The 11,437-nt window shown below is 42.8% G+C and overlaps 1 long non-coding RNA gene across 2 annotated transcripts; it reads right to left on the bottom strand.

Annotated features, from left to right (window-relative positions):
* Positions 1-209: 209 nt before the first annotated feature.
* Positions 210-11,428, bottom strand: LOC109443542 (uncharacterized). Of its 2 annotated transcripts, none has more exons than XR_002136700.3 (3): positions 10,718-11,428; positions 2,416-2,551; positions 210-434 (listed from the first exon to the last, which is right to left on the bottom strand). It is a non-coding gene; the product is annotated as an uncharacterized LOC109443542 (long non-coding RNA). The 2 variants fall into 2 exon arrangements; XR_012489588.2 differs by having other exon boundaries at positions 10,456-11,428.
* Positions 11,429-11,437: the final 9 nt, after the last annotated feature.

Consider the following 11,437-nt stretch of genomic DNA (forward strand, 5'->3'; position numbering starts at 1 on the left):
ATGAAGACTGAAAACAAATGGCCTTTCAACATATTTGCCCAATAAAATCTCTAGCAAGTTTTAAAAATTTTTACTGTAAGAATTTAAATATGAATTTTAGCCCATTGGGCAATTTTGTCAATGTGATTAACTTCTAAGTTGTTTTAATTGATATACCTCTCAGTCCATAAAGTCTGGTGTGCAAGAACCATCACTTTGATTTTCCAAGCTATAGTAAAATTTTTATTTTGAACTCTCATTTTGTGGGGAAGGAAGAAGAGAGTATCCATCAATTTGTACCCCACTCATCCAACCTTCCGCAGCTTTTCCATGGAGTTGGTCTAAATTTCAGTAGGAGAAAGGTCTGGAGATATCAGAGTTATTATGCGTTAGCTGTTGCTGCCACTGGTTTTTTGTTATTATTCCAGTTAAGAGGAATGGGACCGAGGGAGTAGCTGTGAATGAAGAAAAGGGGAATGGTGATTTTAAAGTTATTTCAGGAGATATAATCCCAGCATATGCTGGAAACAGCAGGAGAGAAAGGAGAACTCATAGACGACTGAATCATCTCATCGGTGGGTGGTGATAAAACGATTAGTGATGGAACAGGAACGAGACAGACTGGCAGCTTCTGAGTTCTCTTTGGCTGTGTTGAATTGAAGTAGTTGTTAGGACACCCGATTGGAGAAAACCTATGAGTTCCTGGAAATATAAGTTGGGTATGCAAGTGAGAGGCATGGCTTGAAGGTGCCGATTGGCTGGTCATCCTCATATATGACAGATGAAACCGTGGGAAAGAATGGAATTCAGACAAAGGGGGTACAGTGTTAAAACAAAGCAGCTGAGGAGAGACTTCCAAGGGACATCAAATTTCAGAGGGGAGCAGAAGCAGAGCCAGCCATGAAGACTGAGAAGGAACAGAAAGAAGAGAGCATAATGGCAAAAGCCAAAGTGTAAAGGAGGTGGTCCATACTGTGAAATGCTGCAACGCTGACTGAGACGAGGCATTTGGCAACCAGCAGGTCGTTTGATGGCTTTTGCGAAGTCTGTTTCAGTAGAGGGGGGAAGACAAAAGCCAGACTGCAGGACGATTGACAGGTGAAATGTGCGCAGTCAAGTGGGGATACTCTCTCCAGGAGTGCAGCAAAAAGAGAAGGAAAACGTTTGGGTAGCCAATTATAGGGAAAGTTTGGACAAAGAAAGGGTCAGTTTGGAGTCAACGTTTGTCACTGTTTTGGTTCATGTTTCATCTGGGGGAGACTTGAGCATGATTTTAAACTGAGGAAGGATCAAAAAGAGAGGAAGAGAATGAAAATATAGGAGCTAAAATAAAATCTTGAGGGATACTTGACGGAGTTGAGTCCCAAGCCGCAGAGGCAGAAGGAGTTGGGTGGGACCATGAGAACTGGGTCACTAGCCTTGGACACAAGGTCCTCCTCAGAATCAGTAGGGCAAGGAGACGGTACATGGGTGTTCTAGACGATAAGATTCTCATGCTCAGATTCTCTGTGCAGCCCCATGATACTTACCATTCATGTAGTAACTTTGCTCTCTATTTCTGGGAAAGGTGGCAATAATAAAGCATGATTGATAATCGCTATTCTCAAAACAAGTCACACCAAAATGGATATACACCTTTCCCATATAAGGTATTCCCTGTAATGCAATAAAGGAAATGAGGCTCGTGCTTGTAACGTTCCCGTATAGTATACCTTTGTATCCAAAGACATATGCCAGCTTCCTGTTTAATTTTGCTGTAAAATATCAGAATGGGATCTTCCCAGTGAGCCTAACTCAAATCAGTCAGAAGTTTTGACAGGACCTCACCAAGCTCAAACATTCCTCTTCAGGGAGGTCACGAAATGAGTTATGAAACAATCCACCAACCACAAGTAAAGGCCTATCGTTGGCTTCCCCCACCCCACCTCCAATATGGAAGGCCTGGGGCTGCTCAGCCACCTGGAGAAAAAGGAAGAAAGCCAACAACAGAGGGCTGCAACTGAAGTGAAAATATCCAAATGCTCGCAATCGCGTTTGGAGTGAAGAATCAAAAGGAAAGGGTGTGTTCCCTTGGGTGGTTTCTATCCCGCTATCTTGGTGACCTGAAATTTCTATCTCAGTTCTTATTTAAAGAGAACAGAAATGAGACCTGGAAGAAGGAAGGTGCCTGGCTTTGCGGTGAGCACATAAAACAATGGCAAATGTGTGAACAAAGGGTGTTTTTGTATCGGCTTTTATTTTTTCTTTGTATCATTAAATTATAAAAGTAATGCCTGCTTAACAACAAAATTCACACTACAGACCTGTATAAAGTAGAACTCAACCACCCCTAGTACCTACCACCATTCTATGACCCCGGTCCAGATTTGGGGCTAAGCATCTACCTTTCCAAATGTGTCTGCATGTGGATATATAACAAAGAAAGTGGGATCTTACCATGAGTAATCTTCTCCAACTTGATTGTTTCATTTGATTAAATATCTTTCCACGTCCATGCACATGGATTCTTCCTTGCTCTTTCTGACAGCAGCAGAAAAATCCACTTTATTGCAGCATAACTTAGTCATTTCCCCTGCCAAAGGAACATTTAAACAATCTCAAGATTTTTAGCACGTCAAAACCGCAGTAAACAACGCTGTACACACATCTTCGCACCCTTGTTTTTCCTTAAATAAATTCTTAGAAGTGGAGGCAAATCGCTGGGTCAAAGGATGTGTCTGTTTTCAGTTTTGATTGTAATTTCTAGTTTGTTCTCCAAAGAGTCAGACTGCTTTATCCTCCTACCAAAGTTTTTAAGAATGTCTTTTCCTCATGCCCTAGGCAATGCTAAATGGTGCTAATCTTTAAGTATTTCCTCATTTATTGATCACTCACTTTGAGCAGAAATGAGGGGTACCAAGCGAGCTTACACTTCCAGAAAAGCAGAAGGGGGGTTGTCTGCTGGATTTGAAGAGGAGGGAGAGGGATGAATGCTTGAGGACTAGGAAAACTTTAGGAGACAGTCACTTGGGTGAGGTGACACGGGAGCTGACCCATAACACCTAAGCAGCTGTAAAGCCCAGAGGAAATTGAAAAACAGTAAAAAAAAGGTTTTATGAAGCCAATACAGTTAGTTATGTGACTTTTCTAGTTTTGAAGCAAGAACAACAACAACAAAAAATGGATGGCTGGATGGATTTAAGGTTGGAATTGATCAGGTTGATGTTGTAACACAGAATTACCTGGTGAGAAAAAGAAACTTCTCATGGGTGAGGGATGACATGGAGGTCTGGGCTTGGGATCAAAAGAGGTGAGTTAAGGAGAAAGGATGAGAGAGCAGCAGTACAGAGAAGGTTCCAAAGATCACCATTAGGTCCCAATCAGGTCAGAGGTCAGAATTTAGGAAAGTAAAGGAGCTGGCGCAGGGCTCAGATAGTTGGTAATGATCAGAGAGGATCATTTCTGAGTTCAAGATCTCAGCACTGCAAGGGAACAACTGCAGGCGACGATGAGGGGTGAAATAGAGCTAACGGTGGCTAGAGAGCAGCAGGCAGAGCCAGGACAAAGTAGTGCTAGATGGGCCATCATCAGGGACGGCAAGACAGAGGGAGCCAGATGTCACAGGCCTCGTATGTGCTTGAACGAGTGAATGGTCCGCAGGTCGGTGGAACATGGTTGATGGAAGAAGGCAGCAGTGGGTAAGAAGAGACAACGGTTGGTGGAGGGAAGGGTCACTCAGTTCCTATGAAGGAGGTACACACCACCAGTCCCACCGTGGGTATGTGTGCTGAGGACAGGCGTGGTGGAGCAAGAAAGCACCCTCTTGGAGGAGTGTTTAAGGAAAAAGCTGAGAATCTTAGGGCACCAAGTAATGGAATGTATATTCTACAAGGCACAGAGGAAGCTGGAGAGAGCAAGTGGCGATTAGGATTGCTAACAAGCAATTTGGGGACCCCAAAATGAAGAAATGAGGATCAGGGGGTTTGAGGATCAGGGCATCAGAAAATGGCAAGGAGGATGGAATGGTGCTGTGGAGCTTCCAGGTGAAGGTACTGGTATTCCCACCCACCACCCTGCCCTCCAGCACTGATGAGAGCTAGGTCATTGATCCTGTCCATTCCGTAGGGGCTGGGAAACCATGCACCTAGCTGCTGGCCTCTGCACATTCACCCACATCCCAGCCCCTCCATCAGTTAGCCCCGTCACCTTGCAAAGCTACCTACCCTCAGTAATCCCCCATTTTGTCCCTACAAAAAGAAGAGTAGCAATCGTAGTATTTATCTCAGGGGGTTGTTTTCAGGATTAAATTAAATATTACATTTTAAACATGAAGCATTTATTCCTGAAACATAGTAAGTGTGCAATAAATGATAGCTATCTTGCCACATCATAGAGGGTTTAAATATATATATATATATATATATATATATATATATATATATATATATATATATATATAATGAATATATATATATATATTCATTTTAAAGAAGTAAATCTTCCAATAATGTAAATTCTAAGTAAAAAAAGGACACTCTCTCCACACAGAGACAAAACTTTCTTATGTGCATACAAGCAGAGACCCTAGTAAAAACGAACTCCATGATTTTAATGGTTTCTCTCACACAAAATCAAATATAGAAATTCATACTTTAAATCTCTTAAAAACGAAAAGTTGTTTCTGTCCTATACATGCAGATATTAAAGTTTGTGTTGTGTCCTGGTTTATACTCAGGTCTCACCATTTTAAAGTAAGACCAAATTATGTCAGATAAGAACAATGAGGGACCATTTATCTCCAATTCTAATTACTAAAGGTATTGATTCTGTGCGTGTTTGACGTTTAGAGTTATCCTGCACAGGTTTGTTCGTGATGATTGGATAAAGCTGTCCCCACCACGTTTTTCTTCTGCCTGCACTTGATGGCACTGGGTAAGTTTTGCAGACTGACCGAGTCCAGGTCAGATAAAGTCATCCTGGAAAGGATGTCTTCTCTGGGTGCCTCCCATGGGTATCTTAGCATCAATGGTAGCACTAAACCAGATATGTAACATCTTTAGGACTTTTAAAACCTTTTACTTGCGGTATTTATACACACATATATAGGCATTTAAAATTTTTAACTCTTTAATGAAGTTATATATGTAAGAGTACAGTTCAAAGCAATCATCCAGATTATAAAACAGTATTACCACACGACTAGTGCCCCGGAAGTCCCCCTTTGCTCCCATCTGGACAATAATTTACTTTTATAACTCCTTGGTTTTTAGTCTATTGGGTTATTTTTCCCCTCTTAAGGTAGTTGTTTCTGCTCATGAATTATTCATCAATAGTTTTTTAGCAAAGCAATGACATTTTTGGTTATATTAACTCCTAAAAATAGATTCTAAGCTAATATTTAAGCTCTTGGGGTTTGTTAGGAATTCACCAGCCACACTGTTTCAGGTTTTGTTCTCTCTGCCCTTTCTACTTTGCTTCCCCAAGCTAACGCTTGCCACCACCTCAAGATTCTATTGAGGGATCTTCTTCAATGACTTGAAGCCCTAGATTGAGCAAAGAGCCCCCTGTCTGGTTTCCCAAAAGGTGACCATATTATGTGGACATGAACTTGTAATGGGTCTATCTATCATACTACACAGTTAGGAGCCTGGAAAGCAGGGACCTTGTTTCAATCACCTGTGGGCTTATTATGGCCCAACCCTTGGTGGGGGACTCAGGTTGATGATATAATAAAGATTCCCTCCTTCCAGGAGCTTGAAATGTAGTAGTGGGAAAGACAAACAAGCATAACTTAAGAATGGCATTTCCTTTTGCCTTCATTGAATTTACCCATCCCACTGAGGAAACCATTCATGAACACAGCTTGAACTGGGCCGTTAGGGGCTTCCAAAGCAGAGCCTTTGTAGGCAGAACTTTCTTTCTTTCTTTTTTTTTAATTTATTGGGGTGACACTTGTTAGTAAAATTACATAGATTTCAAGTGTACAATTCTGTATTACATCATCTATAAATCCCATTGTGTGTTCACCACCCAGAGTCAGTTCACCTTCCATCACCATATATTTGATCCCCCTTACCCTCATCTCCCATCCCCCACCCCCTTACCCTCTGGTTACCACTAAACTATTGTCTGTGTCTATGAGTTTCTGTTTCTCATTTGTTTGTCTTGTTCTTTTGTTGTTTTTGGTTTATATACCAAAAACAGTGAAATCACATGGTTCTCTGCTTTTTCTGTCTGACTTATTTCGCTCGGCATTACACTCTCAAGATCCATCCATGTTGTCACAAATGTTCCTATATCATCTTTTCTTACCGCCGAATAGTATTCCATTGTGTATATATACCACAACTTCTTTATCCATTCATCTATCGAAGGACATTTTGGTTGTTTCCATGTCTTGGCCACCGTAAACAAAGCTGCAATGAACATTGGAGCACACGTGTCTTTATGTATAAATGTTTTCAGATTTTTTGGGTAGATACCCAGGAGAGGGATTGCTGGGTCATATGGTAATTCTATTCGTAATTTTTTGAGGAACCTCCACACTGCCTTCCATAACAGCTGCACCAGTCTGCATTCCCACCAACAGTGTATGAGGGTTCCTTTTTCTCCACAGCCTCTCCAACACTTGTTACTATTTGTCTTGTTGATGATAGCCATTCTGACTGGGGTGAGGTGATATCTCATTGTGGTTTTCATTTGCATTTCTCTGATGATTAGTGATGTTGAGCATTTTTTCATATGTCTATTTACATTTGTATGTCCTCTTTGGAGAAATGTCTCTCCAGGTCCTCTTAGGCAGAACTTTCTGATTAAATAGAAGTCTGGTTTCCATTTTCTAAGATGGGATGCAGCGGGTCATCACCTTTACACAGACAGTAGTCTAGGTAAACATTTAGTAAAGATCACAGATCTAGGAGGGCCCACACTCCTCAATAAGACACTAGTTTAGGGACTCCATCACTATGTACCTCTTTCTGCAATCGACCCTTGAAATAATAACAAATGTAAATGTTCATCTCAGGACACTTCCATGACTCACCTGATGAAAATTCTGGTTCCGTGCTCAGGACAACCTTCTCTCCCTCACAATCATCACGCCCACCCACTATTCTCCCATACACCTTTTAAAGCCTGGCCTAAATGCCACTGCCTCCTGAACTTTCAATAGAGGCGACCATTCCCTCCTCTGAACTCCCATACCACTTATTGTCTGCTCTGAGATGGTTTTGCAAGCTTGCATTTTCCCTTGACTTGATTATAAGTTCATGGGTGAGAGGGACAAATCGCATCTTGATCATTGTCCCCTTCCCCACAGTGTCTTTCATGTATCCAGTTTTCCGTGAACAATCGCTGAACGTAAGGACAGAGCTTGTTGGTCTAATTCACTCGTCTATGTGTACATGAGGGTGTGGAATAAGGATTTGGTACATGGCACCAAAATTTTCTTCTACTTCACAGGAAACTATTCTTCACAACCAATTCCTGACTTGTTTTTAGGTAGGCTTAATTATTGTTAGGGTCTTGGTGTTTGTTTCCTTCGGGGTTTGTTTTTTTTGTTGTTGTTTTGATGTATGGAGATTTATCAGTGAAGCTAATCTATCATTTGGGCTAAGAAATTAGCGTCATCCACACCATCTTAAAGGGAGTTGTAGTATTTTATGGTGAACCACTTCCTTGCCTGACCTCCTTTAATACGTGCGATAGGGATTTTACTAATCTAATTTGTCAGCACCCTCGAATACTCTGCCGATCACTAGAGCATTTTGAAACCAACTGACTGAGGGAGCAAACAGCCGAAGATTTGAAAATAGCCTCTTGCCCCTAGAGACCCACTCAAAAGCTGTAGGTCCTGTAAAGACTTTTAATCCTGGGTTCTTCCCTTCTTTAAGGTCTTGGCTAGTTTCTCAGTTGTATCTGGGCAGGGCGGGGGGAGATGGAGAGGACCCTGATAGTATTATATGCAAGATGCCATATTCCAGAAGCTTTGCTTTTCTCAAGATAATCCCCCAAATAATTTTCCCCTAACAATTTCCCACCCACTACCAGTTCCGTGTTTCTCATATTTTCCTCTTTGCCATATGTATGACTTTCAAGATTTTTGCCTTTTCTGCGTACCACCTGTATTTTTAAACCATTTTAAAAAGATATTTCCTCGTTTTACTTAAGTAAACCCTCACTTTAGTCCCCCTACCTAACCTCACCCCAAGATCTGTAGAGTAGGGGGAGCCGAGGCTTCCCGAATCCCTCCACTGCTCCCCTCATATTCTCACGACCAGGGCCACAGAACCTTGCTCACAAAGGGGGCTTTGTAAATAGTGGCAGAATGAGTGAATCTGTGGACGTTGCTAAGACCATGATAACCTTTCCATTCTTCCTTTTGCCGAGTCTAGCTTGTAAATGCCCTGAAATTGGTGGTCCTGGTGTTCTGACTTGTAATTTATACACTCAAAAGAGTCTCATTTTGTAATAATCTAAAATGATAGAGTTGGTCTTCATTTTATTTATGTTGAACTATGACAAGAGGTATTTAATGATCATGTTTGTGTTCCTCCCATCCAATCCTTCCAAACCGATGTGTGCACACATACACTTTTAAAATTGTCACAGCAATTTAAAAAAAATAGAGAGACGAAGAAGCTCACTATTAAAGTCGGGTGGAGCTGTTCTCCCTCACAGCTCGAATTGTTTGCTTTGGTGATCAACCCAAGCTAGTAAACAACCCAAAGCACAAGTTCAGCCTTTTCATGAGCCAAATTCATCAATTTAAGACCAAAATACATGTTCATATTTGCTGACACTGTTTAGACAGCTTATGTAACAATATTCAACTCAGCTGGATAGATTGGCTAAAAGCGATATAACATCCTTAGTACAGAAGATTTTAGATAAAAATAGGATTTTAAATTAAAATAACTAGCTGAAGCTGCTTTGCGGAACTTAAAAAATCCCCAAGCCACAAACATACTCACAAATGAAATATTTGCACTATCCACCCACTGCTTTGGTTCCCCTACATTAATAACACTCAGCAAGCACAGGAGTTTGCCTGTAAGAAAATACACTTAAGTCTCCTTAGAAATGCAAACTGATGGACAACTTCATTTACTTAAATGTCCTAAAAGCGCTGATGAGTTTCCTTCACTTGGATCCACACCACCTAAAAAGTGACCTTCTCTCTGTGTGAATTCAATGAACGTCTACTGTAGTAAGAAAGGGCCAAGGATTAACTATTGGAAGGGAATACGTCTAGCCCATAGTAGCACTAAATAATGGCAACTATTATTATCAAATTCAACAAGCACTCACTGACCAGAAATCTGGGCGATGGCATGGTAATGTAGAAATTTAACTGAGCTTAGGAGGGAGTCATGATGGCGGGCAGGGGTTGAGAACCTGCCCTTATAGACCTTGGAGGGAGACAGAGATTCTGCCCCGATGCCACTGGGAAGCCAAAGTGAAGTTGAGCGTAGCCAAGTCAATGCCCCAGACCATCCTTCCACGCCTGGGTGTGCTCCGGGTTACACACAGGGGAGGTTTGCCAGCCGTTCTTGTCGTTGAGGCCTGAGATCCTTCGATGGGCGACTGCCTGCATCGCATCCCTAGATCATCTAAGCGGACTCCTGACTGTGCCCCAAGACTTTGCCAAGCCCCATCCAAATTGGCAGACTTCTCCCCCCCCCCCCCATTTTTCAACAGTCAGGGGACAATCATAACCTCCCCTAAACAGAGGGCTAGGGGCCTTATACCTGGGGGGGTGAGGATAAATTTGGAAGGGAAAGCACTGTAACCTGTGTTTGGGTGGGACATCATGAGATTTGCTGCCTCTCTCACTGGACAAGACCCTTACTTTTCTGAGCTGCCTTTCTTTATCTGAAAATACTATTTCCTTCTAGCTCTTTCTCTGCCTGAATTGAAAGTTATCCATTTTAATTACTTCCATTTCACCATCTTGACCATTTAACTAATAAACATGTTTTCATCACTGCACCTCCTTTTTCAAAGACATCATCCCTTTAAGTTAGCTTTAGTCTACAGAATTTATCTGCTGCCACTTTGTTCTAGCAATGAAAGTCTCAAGTTTAAAAAGCATTGAGTTCAGATCTTGGGACAACTAAGCTGTGTACATAATTTGGTATATCATTTACATTAAATAAAATGCATGTGGTAAGAAATGAAAAAGAAAAATGAAATTCTTGAAACCAGAATGACTTAACACCCACTGTACCAAAATAGTTCACATCTGCTTTCTGGTTTTGCTCTTGAAAACATTTGTATTAGTTTTATCACACCCAAGCTTCAGATGCCCCCCACCCAGCCCTCTGAGGTCTTGACCATGTGACCTTGGCTCCCAGTCTCTTCATCCATAAACTAAGCAACTGGAACCAGGTCTCTCAGATCCTTTCTAGACTGTTAGGTCCCAATTGTGATCTATTTTACATTGCTCTATGTAGTGGCCAAAATCAACATAAACCCAAAAAACATTATCTCAGTTACCGTATCTGTTCATAAGTCAGGGCTAACGCCAAACACCTCTCCGCAGTTTGAAGTCTCCCAGACTCTCAGAAAGCTCCCCGCTCTGTACTCCGTATTTCAGTGTCTATAGCACTGAGCCCACGTCTTAGCTTATTTTTGCCTCTCCAGTGGCTGCATCTGGCTCATAGCTTCTGTCTTCGGAGCCTGCTGAAATGCCCACTCAATGGCTGCCACCCACCCAGCCCCAAACTCCTGGTATTTGCAATAATCTATCTCATCCTACCCCTTTGCCTCTTCCAGGGCATTGCTTCTTAGAGTTGCCCGCGATCACTCCCGAAGTGCCGGTGAAGACGGCAGATTCCAAGGACCCAAGTTAGGCTTCGTGCTGCAGAATTTCTGGGGGTGGCGCTCACCGCAGCGCCCTGGTGATTTTAGGCATAATAGTTTGAAATTCACTGCTTTCAACGACTTCGTTAGTTTTTTGGGGTTTTTTAATGGAAAAGGTGTTATATTGGAGATTTTTTACTAAGAATAGAAGAGGGGGGAAATGGGCGGGGTGGAGGCAGGGTCACTCAAAGCTCTCCGGGAACCTGGACGCGCTGGTGCCGTCGGCCTATCTCGGCCAAGTAGCAATTCCGGGAGAGAAGAGAAATAAGTGTGGGCCGCGCGCGCCCTACACCCCAAGAGACCGTCGAAAGGTCGGGAATCAGCCGTCGAGGTAACAGCCCTGGGGGCCGCCAGGCCGCGGGAAGTGAGGAACAAGCCCTTCGCAGAAACCCAGCCTCCGAGGCTCAGCCGCACTTAGTTTGGGACCCTCAGGCCGCCGCTCCCCTCCCGTCACCATTGGCAACAGTGGCCGCCCCGAAAGTCAGCGTGGCGCGAGTAGGTGGGACTTCCCGGCTCTGGGAACCAACGCGCGTGCAGCGATCGGCCCGTCACACTGCACTTCCGGTCGTGTGATCTTAAGGACCAATAAAAGTGAACAACTCCAGGGTCACGTGCC

The sequence above is a fragment of the Rhinolophus sinicus genome, chromosome 5 (assembly GCF_057876585.1).
Source record: "Rhinolophus sinicus isolate RSI-liver-muscle chromosome 5, RSI-T2T, whole genome shotgun sequence".
Classification (NCBI taxonomy): Eukaryota; Metazoa; Chordata; class Mammalia; order Chiroptera; family Rhinolophidae; genus Rhinolophus; species Rhinolophus sinicus.